This window comes from Stegodyphus dumicola, chromosome X1, assembly GCF_044657685.1.
Source record: "Stegodyphus dumicola isolate Sdum_Otavi_A_Nest chromosome X1, ASM4465768v1".
NCBI classification, from domain to species: Eukaryota; Metazoa; Arthropoda; class Arachnida; order Araneae; family Eresidae; genus Stegodyphus; species Stegodyphus dumicola.
Window position 1 is genome coordinate 85002815 of NC_140780.1, and position 12356 is coordinate 85015170.

Genomic DNA, 12356 nt, shown 5'->3' on the forward strand with positions numbered 1-12356 from the left:
TGATACGCATTTATGAATGATGCTTATGAATTCTTCCGGGTAAGTGCTTCTTGGACTGCATCTCTGACATCAAATAACTATAAGGAAGGTAAAAGCCAAGAAGTATTAGAGACGTCCTATGAAATATTCATTATCATGAATGGAAGAAGCCAACATTAGCTACATGAAATCAATAAACTGTTACCTTAATGCATCTGAGATCTTCAGAAACAGGAAATATATTACAGGAATTCCATACATAGGCCATTTTAACTGACACCTTTTCATACTGCCAGATGTATCCTGTTTAAAATAACATTCATTTGTATCTGCTTTAAATAACATTTATTCAAAGCAGTAAAAGAGGAGATTATTTCATCTTTTACTTTTATACTTTTTGAAGTTCACATTTGCTTTTTCCTTTGAAAACCACTTGTAAGACCTATCTTTATTATTCCACATAAACTAAATTAGATCCTACAATGAACCTGGCGAATTCTCGCATAGACGTGAATAAATTACCAGCACAGAAGAAGGGTGAAAATTAACCCTTTATTAATTCAAACTAATTTAACAGAAAGGCACGGACTTCGTGCGTTACAAAAACACGTCTACTTGCGGTAGGAACTAAAATGTAGAATATAATACAAGTCAAACCTGAAATAAATAGTGCAAGAGCGTACTTAAGTTTACGCCTAAGAGGCGGACTCACAGATATCTAACCGGCGTGATACTAAACTGATAAGGCCAAGAGGCTCACTAGCGTGACCGCGAAATAATAACGAAACGTGCGCTTGGCTAGCGAAACACGCTCTGAATAAGCTGAGGTATTCACACGTTTAAATAGCACTTCACTTAACTTTAAATTTACATCCTGAGAGAATGTGAGGGGAAGTTGAGAAGTTTAAAACAGGAAATCCGACTTAAAATAAATTTTTTATGCAAAATAAGGAAAACCCCACACACTAGGGCAGGAATTAAAGAACTACTAAGGTAAATATTTCTTTATAATTTCATTTGCTTATTCTCACAAATATTCTGTGCTCTGTTAATTGAATAGTTATGATTGAAAAGTAGTTTTTCGGGGATGAGAGGAATTGGGAGATAAAATTGGGAGATAAGATTCGTTCAAAAATGTTCCACGGTTTTCATGATGCTTAACTCTGTATTTTTGAATTCCCGGTCTGCTAGGTTGACCATTACATTATTTTACAGGTTGATGAATACAGACAAATATTAACAATGTTAACATTTCATCAGTGTTAACATTGCAAATTTTAACAAGACTTCTTTGCGCAAAGAGAACCTTAGTAAACACTCACTTTTTAACTAAAAGTTTAATTCAAAACTTTTTTACTTACAATAAATTGTTAAGTATAATTAACATCAATGTACACCTAAATATTGATATCTAGTGGCTGCAGAACCCTACAAAAACTAGATAATCAGGTCAGTCTAAAAGCAGTCTTAATGACGGCTTTCAGAATTTCTCCATGTTATTTTGGAATTCCATGTAGAATATAAATATTTACGGAAATAAAATCTGTAGCCACCGCTTTCGAACACACTGTTAGATCTCCGAAAGAGCATACAATCGGCAAACATTTAAGTAGATGTTAATTCAGTTTTGCGGTTGGGTCCAGTAAACGCGAAAAGAATATTCATCCACAGGTAATGAGATTTTAATTTGAAACTGGATTTCAAATCTTTACAAAGCCGCTAATTTCAAGTTACTGCGCGCATCTAATATAGGCGTTTTCTTAAAAAGTAATTCTCTTAGATAAAAATAGATGTGTTCCAGCTGGACGATAAAATTAGAGATGGTAGTTACTAATAATTTAACAAAGAACTATTCCTGAATATTGAACATAGCAATGTTTAGGTAAGATTGTTGACATAATAAAAAACGGCTCTGGAAAGTTTTAAAACCTTTGTTCCTACAAGTTTCAAATTTGTGGCTTCCTGATTTCCAGATAAACAGCCTTTCACATCTATGTTCATGAAATTATCTTTCTTCTTACCTAATTCAACTAGTTAAACGAAATGGAAATATCCACGCAGAATGTCTTATATGTTAAGATACCCTTAATGGTTTTAAAAGGTTCTTGGAATATCTCTAGGATATAAGCGAGTATACACATTCTTGACTCTTTCATAAGACTGGCTTCAATTTAAAAATGGTTGGTAAAGGATATGTCAGACTCCATCGCATGGTTGGTAATCATCATGGCACATTTCATTGCAGGGTTGTTAACTAATATATTCACGAAGTGATACTGAATATTGTATCCAGGCTATGGTCTTTCGAATTAATTGATCTGCTGCAATAAATATAATCTGTTAGTAATTTTGATACGTACAATTTCAAATGCGTTTCACGATGCGTTTGTTAATTCGATAACTAACTTAGTAAACTGTTTACAAGTAGGAATTTATTTTAAGTTCTACAAGTATTTGGATACAATATTAATAAAATTAAGCAGATAAATAGGACTTACTTAATTATTTAAGATAATATATTATTTTATGCTGTTTCAATGATTTAACAGAATAGATATTTATAAAAACAACAGGTAAAATTATAAGTAGAATAACCAGTACGTGTAATGGTTTTTAATTTTTATTAAAATCTGATTTTTGTTTAATTGTTTTTGTGAGATTAGCTAAGGAAAGCGAAACTGAAGTTAAAATTCAAATTATAATATTTATCAAAAGCTTTCGAAATTTATATAAGCATGGAAAAGAAACAGAAGTTGTCATGAAAAATATTTTTTTAAGAACAGAAACCGTATTCAATAATTGTGAAACGGAATTAGTTTATATTGATCTCAATTACAAATCTTGATGAAAATCTTTAAGAAATGGTTTACTCATTACGAGAAAAGTATAACTTCATTTATAATTTCTCATAAGAGACACTATAAAACACCATTTTGTTCTGAACTTGGAGGCGTTTTTCTTTTACGTTTAAATAATTCAGTTGTAGTAAAAAACCAGCGAGATACAAAATGATTTTTACTTGGTCTAAGCCTGAATTATTTATTCACTGTCCTGCAAATTACAAATTTATTCCGACATTTAATTCTAGAAACCTCTTTATGGAATGCGTCCTAACTCTCAAATTCTTCTGAAGGTAATGACACATTTTTAAAAAGGGCGGTTTATTTCTGTAATAAGATATGGTATTAAGATACGAGGATAAATTGCCCAAATCAAAAGGACAGATAGAGATTAATTCTATCAAGGCAATATTTATTAAATAATGTTATTATGAGAGAAGGAACGCCTCATTATATTGCCAACTAATCATTCGATCATCAGTTGCCGGGTTAGGTGGCAGATCGTACTCGAAAAATCGCTTAGTTTTCCCTCTAATTTAATGCATCCTGAATGAAATATTCTATATTCTCACATGTTTTAATACGTCTCGCATGTCTCACATGTTAATATTATCACATGTTTTAATAAAAATATAGACATTTTCTATCACTTTGATTTTATTTTTATAATCCGACTACATTTGCAATTTTTATGTTGCTATAGATAACTAAATGTTAATAAGTATTAGTTTTGTACGCCGGTAAATGATTTGAAGAATTATAAGTTCCTAGTTTAGAAATGAAGTGAATTTATTGAATTGTGATATATATTAAGCGTTCGTTTAAATTTACCGTGTAATGTTTCTAACTTTCTCTATGCTTAACATAGTGGACACTTTGTTGAACTGCGTAGTGACTTATCGCTGAGTCTAAATGTGTAAATGAAAAGTCCAGAGACAGGTTAAGCTCACTCTTTATTACCTCAAACTAAAAACAGAGAGGGCCCTTTTCTTTGGCTTACAGAAAAGCCTCCACTTGAGTTTCGACTCAAGATAAAAAAATAAGAAACTAATTATTAACTTTCTTAATCAAATTGACCGGCAAATATCACCTGGCCCGTACAATACGAACGAGCGTAGTTAGCTTTACACAACGAAGTAGCTTGACGGTAAACACGTGCCACTAAGGACTTCTAATCTCTTCTAAACAAGTGAACGAAACCTTCCTTTAAATACTCTTCCTATCTAATTTACATGCAACGCGATATTAAAAACTTACTCTGGTAGGGAATATTAGGTGGGAAACGAGAATAGAGATTAAAGCATGTTTAAAAATTAAAATAAATGCTAGAAACTTGAAATAACCTCTACAAACGTCTGCTATTAATTTCACAATAAAATCAACTTATACGAATGCACTAATATCTTTGCTTCCAAGGCTGTGGGCATTTGAGTTTAAATCTATTGCAATGGTATGATTATCTTTTAGTAAACCTAAAAACACGGTGGCAGTAATATAATATGGCACAAGAGTCATGTTATGACTCTTACAGACTACATCATTCTAAGTCATTTATGATCAACAAGTTACAAAATATATGAATATTAATGCGAAATCCACGAAATTGAATTTTCTTCAATTTTATATAAGCGAATCACTTTTTATACAAATGAGAGGAAATATTTTGAAATTAATTAAGTGTACAAATATTTTCTCTCACTAGTATATACTAATATTACTCTTAGTTTAACATACAAGCTTTGTTTTCTTTGTTTTCCAAAAGGCAGAATAATCTATGTGTCTCACAGAAAAATGTACATAAAAAAATCAATCAAAAACCTATCCGAAAACCATTATCCGAAAATAGTCCTCGATAACTTTTAAATAGGTTTTAAATTCTTCTATGCAACTTAATTGTCTGCCAACTGATGTTTTCTAAGACAGCCTTTTAAAAATGTCTAAATTTAATGTAATTGGCTGTTTTTAATAATGGAATATATAAATTTAAATCACTAAATGTTAGAGTTTTTCATTATCGAATATAAAACATTCAAAGAAAACGCATTATTCAACAACAAATTTTAGAGGAAATAACCCTTTTTGAGCATTATTTTCATCTACGATGAAAGGCATGAGAACGGCCCCCTGATTTGAAACTGCTTAAAGAAGCATTATTCCTTGTCTGAACTATATGCCTTCCTCATTATTCCTTGTCTGAACTATATGCCTTCCTCGAAAGAATTATTTTTTCTCAATTCTAAATATTTAGCATTGCTAATAATTATAATGCAACATCAAAGTGTAAGATTTAATAAACAAAAAGATAAACATTTCATGTTCGTTTCAATTACAATAGACATTTCCTTTTATTTGATTCCAAGGAAAAGATGAACAATTCTTTGAGCATAAAAAATTCTAATAATTTAATTTTGAACATTTAAGTTAATTTGTATTCATGCTTGCTTTTGATTCCCAGAAGATGACGCTGAGTTTTACTTTCTGATATAATTACGTAGCTCTGATTTCTATAATAAATCTTCCAATTCCTTTTAGAAAACAATTTCTTGGCTTCAAGGCTTCCAGATAAGAAACTTCCTCATTTTTTAAGTAGAATTTTTCCCGCTGTTAATTCCGTTCATAATTTTCAAATTTCTCCTTAACTTTTTAAAGCGTATTCAGCAGCTGTTTCTTACAATTTTAAGATTTAAAGAATGAATTTCCAAGTACTGAATCATATGAACGATTTTCATTTGCTTGTGAATAATAATGAATGTAAAATATTTTGTGTCCATAATAATAGACTTTTAAAGTCTGTAAGGTATTTGATGTTAATTAATTAATTATTATGATTTATGTCTTTACTATAACTTTCATCTCCATGTTCCTCACGAGAATATAAATTACGTTTGTATGTATTCAAGCGGAGAGTTTTGAATGTTTAATTTAGAACCATTAATACTGGCAGTTCCGATCTGGGTTCGGTTCCAGGCGAACGGGCTGGCTGTAGGGGCGTTTTCGTGGTTTTCCCCACTTGTAACGTGTATACGAGACAGTTTACCTTAGAAAGTATTCCACGGATGCATCCTTTCCCTTAGACAGATAGCCCTAGTGTGCTTTGTTATAATGAAAACGAAACCATTTTAATAATTAGACCAATTGGAACAACTCTGAGATTCTTAGAACAGAGCAAAATATTTCGCAGACGTATTTAAAAAATATAAAATTTATGATTTCATGAGCTTGACTACTTCTACTGAATCTTATTTTCTCAGTTTTATGACAAAAATCAATCTATTTTTAAAAACTGTATATAATTTTTGAAATTTAACTGAGTCTTATATAATGATGGTATGACAGTGAGCTCACTAATTTTGCCTCAGTTCCATACAGTTATAGCAATCGTACGCCTAGCGTTCACCTGCCAGAAATAAACAAGACAAGAAATTAGTAACTGATGCATAACTTTCTCATGTTTTGCCTGCTTATCGAGGCTTACCAAGCTTCCCGGTAGCGCGCACAAATGTGTAACGAGAGGCTTACAGATGGAGAACGCTGTTTCCTTAAATTCATTTTAAGTTACTTTTATCTCATTCGTATTTTTCAAGAAAATCTATTTATACATCTGAAAAATATTTTAGACGAGTGGGTGTAGGAAGACATAATTGCACTCACCTTAACAAACACATTTTTTTTTTCTGCTGAGATATTAACCAGCAAAATCTTCTTAAACATTTGTCCTCTAACTTTATTCTGTTGAATATTTTCAGTGCAAAAATACGAAACCCCTTTACCGACAATCTTTTCCTGACCTCACAGTACGTCATGCAAATAACCATAACTTGATATCGAAATAGACTTTTATCTACGCTCACATCTTAAAAGATACAAATGAGTAGCCGGTAATTGGTTGTTATTTCAGGAATTTTCTGTAGACAGTATTGGCTTTTTTGTCCTAGTAGTTGACAAATGAGTATATCATTACCTCAGTATCCTTAGAGGGAAGTTAAGGGAAGCTTTACTTTGAAAAAAATTAGGGACTATGCCATTTGAGAGTCTCGGATTTCTTCGATGGGTTAATGAGAAAGGAAGAGGAAACTGTTGCAATCTTGCCATGAATTTCTTTTTATTACAATAATCTAAAGTCTGTACAGTTTAAAAAAATATTTATCGTTAGGCAGTTACAAAAACCTTTGCTGTAGAGTTTAATAACTTGTTGAATCTATTGAGAAGCACTTGCGCGTGGAGCTCAAAGATTTTCGTTAAGCAATTAAAATATAAAATGGTCATATGCGCCATGTAAGTCGCTGATCTAGCCATGAATCACAGCTTTTTTTTTGACGTTTGTATTTGCTAATACATGGTTTTCTTTTTTTTCGCTTATTCCGTCAGCTTTTATATTATGGAAACGAATGCAAAATTCAATGCGTTTTATTTGCGTTTCTTAACTTTCAGTCAGTTAATCTAAAATCAGTTTTTAAAGTAACTCAGTTTAGCGTAATTATTGATTTTTAGCGCTCTAAATGATATGATGGATATAAAAATATTTCTGGAGATAAATTTTTGTGTCTTATTACTACCTGTAGGTTTTTTCGGGGGAACAAATCACAGAACACTTACATATTGCTCTCTGTAACTACGGCAGGTGTAACATAAGTAACAACTTGGGCTTTGCCCTGGATCAATTAGAATATATGTCAGTTAAAGTTCACGGAGCCCACTTAACACCATCCTAAGAACAATTTGCTTTCAGGGTCCCCCAATTCACTTCAGGGACGCTTTCGTTTTATGCGAGAGAAAGGCAAAGTCATTAGGAATTTAGGGCCCTCTAAAACATGGGCTGAAACCTGAACGTTATCTCATAGGCAGTAAATCTGTTGTTCAAATTTTTTTAATAAACAGTCTACTTCTTGTGATTACTTAAGTCATAGAACTTGGAAATTTTAGAATAAATTTATGTGATTTAGATGGTCAAAACCATTATTATAATGAGGTTAATATGTATGGGTAAGAATAATGGAACATAAAGACGTTTACTGGATTTTTAACCAGGACCGGCGCCTGAACCGGTACAACCGGTGTGACCAAAACGGGCGGCAGAATTTAGATACAGGAAAATTTTTAGAATTAAATGAAGAATCGAGCAATAAAATTTAGGGATGGCAAAATTTTTAGAATTTAGGGCATGCATTGGCCAGCAGAATTTACAGGCGGCAAAATTTTTAGAATTTATGGAAGCACCGGGCAGCAGAATTTAGGGCCTGCGAAGTTTGCACCCGGTTGCAAAATGCCTAGCAGCGGCCCTGGATTTAACCCACTGTCATACCACATTTTGAAGTTAACAATGAGTTAGAAATGAAACTAAATGCAACAAGGTAATTCCGCCCCTTTTTTCGTTTCTCCCCCGCCCCTTAGTTGGTGCATTACAGCAATTGTATATATATATTTTTAAATGTGCATATTATTATTTTTAAAATGTGTATATCATCATCATCAGAATGGATGTTTTGAAGAAATCCAAGTTTTCACCAAAGGAAATTTTAGATACAAGCTATAAACACACACTGAAACAACAGGACATTAAATACCAACTTAAAATATTTTATGCGTTCTAATTACCGTACAAAGTAAGGAGAAAGTGAAGAGAACACTCTGGCTATCAAACAATGTTTCAAGTTGAGGGTTTATGATACAAACAGTATATACAGGATAATTAAAAAATATCTGGCCGAAATGTAAAAAGGCAGATAGATGTACTGAAATAAGCAAATTTTGTAAAGCGATATGTGCGCCGAAAAGACGAGGTGAGGTGGGACACGGGCTGCTGAGAAGTAGGTAAAGGCACTGTGTGTTCAAATTGTTACTCTCCGTTTCTAGTGGCATACATCGCTGCACGAGCGTGGGTCTTGCCCATGTACATTTTATCTAAGGAGCTGCGGATGGAAGAGGAGCAACACTTCTTAAAAGGAGGTTCTCGGGAATCATTTTCTTTCTAATAAAAAAAAAACTGCTTGGAATTTTGAAACATTTCTTTGGAATAGTGTACAATCGTTGCAAGTACGTGAAAACTTCGAGAAAATTCTCTTGGTAGAAGAATCAAAAATTGGTTTCATGATTCGATCTGAGCAAACAGAGAAACCAATTAAATTGTTTTATAGCCGAGAGATTTATTTAATAACCATTAGCTTTGCGCCACTACAACTGCCGGAAGTGGTGGTCATTTCATTATGGAAGCACCTAACAAGTGGCCACCGTTGCTTCCTTTGAAGGAACAGACAGATATAACAATGCCTTAACCACTATCCCGGCTGGGCGGCCAAAATAAAATATAATTTTGTAAAAAATAATAATTATTATTATTCAGAAAAAGAAAATTTAACATTTTTATATGATTTTTAACATTTTGCATGGAGATTTCTCCCATCTGAAACTAGTCTTCAATTTCTTTACGTGATTGTATCCCCAGTGATCCAACTGCGAAGACAAAATTTTGGGTAATTTGACCCATTTGGAGTCCCGAAACTAGCTTGCACTTACGGTTCTTCGCATGTATAATGTGAATAGGATCGGATTGCTTTGGTTCGTTTTGTTTGATTATGGCAAAGCACTTGAGGACTAGCTAGAGGTAAAGGGTGCCTTCATGGAGGGCTTTCTAAGGGAAACTGGCTTGTATACGTTACATATGGAGAAAATCACGAAAACGCCCATGCAGGCCATTCGCTGACATACGAACGCCGTACCGAACTATCAGTGTTCCGCGACTTTGCCGCTCGGATGCTGGTGGGCTATTGTGAAATGGAACTAGCTTCTTTTAGAAAGATATCCATGAACACATTCCTTCACATAGGCAAATAAGACTTGCGTGCTTTAATGTCATAAATAAATAGGAAAATCCAGTTCCTTATATGCGTCGTTGTATGTTTTTTGCTTAATTGTTTTCAGGAACCTCTCTACTATGCAAAATTGAAATTTGGTGTGTTTATAATTTTATTTTCAAAGTTTCAATGTTTTGCAGCGATATGAGTGCATCTGTTTGTTTATGTTTCTACAGCAGTTAATAAGCAATCTAAGCCAGAGGAAACAACGCCAGTTTCACATATTAATATGGCTGATAATAATAACAGCTGTAGCAACATAGTAACATTATCCCTGTGCTAACTCTAATACGTTAGTTTCTGAGGTATTTTCCCCGCTTTCTTAGCATGCCTTCATGGTGTAATGGTCAGCACGATCGACGAGTATTCGAGAGGTCCGTGGTTCCAGGTCCGGTAAGGACGTTGCTCATTTTTCATCTCTCCTGCTTCCAGAAAATACCTAATCTCTCTACAGTGGCGCCCGAACTAAAAGGGTGGTGGATGATTATCCACACCCAAGATTTGGCGATTTTGTCCCCCTAAAAACCCCAGTCGCCCTTTAAAAGGGGGAGTGTATAAAGTATTTCTCCCGCATTCTTAGCGTGCTTTCGTGGGGTAGTGGTCTGCGCGATGGGCGCGTATTCAAGAGGTCTGTGGTTCGATTCCTAGCGAAGCCGTTGCTCATTTTTCATCTTTCCTGCTTCAAAAATACCTAATGTCTATAAAAGTTCTTCTTTTATATTAAAAATACTGATTGTTGGTCCGAATCTCCATTACTTTAGTGTTATGAAAATTTATCTTACATATCCTATTAATTTCTACTTCTATATTACAAATTAATATGTGTTTTCCTATAGAAACATCATTCGTTGCTTATTAAATTTTCTAAACATCTAATAGATCATGAACAATCTTTTGAATCTGAATAGTAGCTGAAAGTTTTAATGTATGCATTATCAATTTTTTGCAGTTCAAGTTCTTCAGCCATGTTTCTGATATAAATGTTATCTGCATCATGTTTGCATTATTTTCTACTAATATCAAGAAATCTGGATATGCTGCTAGGTGTGGACAGCATTAACAAATTTTGAACGCTTATGAAAGAACATCGTAAAGCAACACAGTTTACTGGCAGGATATTCTGTTGTCCGTAATCTGTAATCCATTGAATTGCAAATACCAAGGCTTGTAAGTGCAACAACTTTGAGATGTTCCAAAATATAAAAGTAAGGGAGTTCATAAAACTATCTTTTTATAATATCACAAGAGGCAAAGTATTTTCCAGCGGCATATATCAGCATTTTTTACTACTCACTATGAGCTATGTGAAAGATGCCAGAAGAAAAGGTTAGTCAAAAGTTGCAGTGTGTCGCGATTTTTATGCTTGGAAAAGTTTAAGAGTGAGACAGAATTTTGACACTGTTTTTGTATATACTAAGTAAAGACAGAAAAGTTGAAAGAGTTAAAATTGGAAACCTACAAGGACACTTTTCTCTCTCAAATAAAGCATATTTTTAAAATTTAGGCAAAGCAACAACCTAGTGTGGTATGTTTGGTGTATTTTGGCACATTTCTTTGCTTCTGATGAAGAGGAACCTACACCTGTTTGCCCTCGAAATCGGCGGAGTCTTAGTTAAAATCTTTCCCAAACAGAAAGTTGGCGCTTTCCCTAATTTTATGTTTTAGTCTTGCCTGTTTCCCTTCTGTCTTGAAAGCATGTTCTTATTTCTTTGTCTGAATCATGTACCACAGGTATTAAGTACTTTGAACAGAGCAAAAATTTGGTTGCGCTCAACAGTGAATAATGGTCGGCTGGATGATTGTATGTATGTTGAATGTATATAGAAAACTAGTTCAAGTTTTTCCGATTTTTTTATATAATTTTAGGGAAGCGACTTAACATTTAGAAGTATCTTGCTATCTTTTGCTATTTCTAATACGAAACAAATTTATTTCGAATTTCTTATGTAAAGTATGAATCTAATTAGCTCTTCTCATACGGCGCTTTCACTCAACTGAGCTATTGAAAAATGACTGTTTTGTGTCGTGGATAAAAAAATTTCCTCTTAGCTGTAGAAGTAAACATGACTACAAAACTAGCATAATAAAAAAATAATTAGAAATTAAAAGACGAAAAAGTTTATTTCTGTATTTCGTTTCAACCTTTATAACATGGAAAGTTAAAATCGTTCCTTTTAAATTTCTTTCGAAAGCACTTTTATGAAAAATTCACGCGAAAACTAAGATCAGAAAATTTTCAGATTTTAAATTATATCTAAAGGGGAGTTTTTTCATTTACACATCGTTTCGAGACATTACGTCGTACACATTTACGCTTACGTTTCGAGAACTTTGGGCTAATGCCCTTTCGGGCTAAAAATTTTTAAAAACAACATATCATTAGAATTTCAGATAGGCAGTCTTGCGCGATGGAGATAAATTATTTTTTCCCGTACAGTGTTGCCACTCCTTGAAATCGTTGAGTACATTAATCAAAAATTAGTTAAAATTTTACAAAATATAAAATAAACAATAAAACAAATTCGAATTCCAAATTTGGGCTCCCAAGTGCTCATATTCGGGTGGAGGACTACATTATTCAAAATTTTATGGCTTTAGGTGCCGTTGTTCATTCACAATGTAAGAAACATACATACATTCATGCAGATTCTTCATTATTTAATTTCTTTAAATATAATACAGGGAG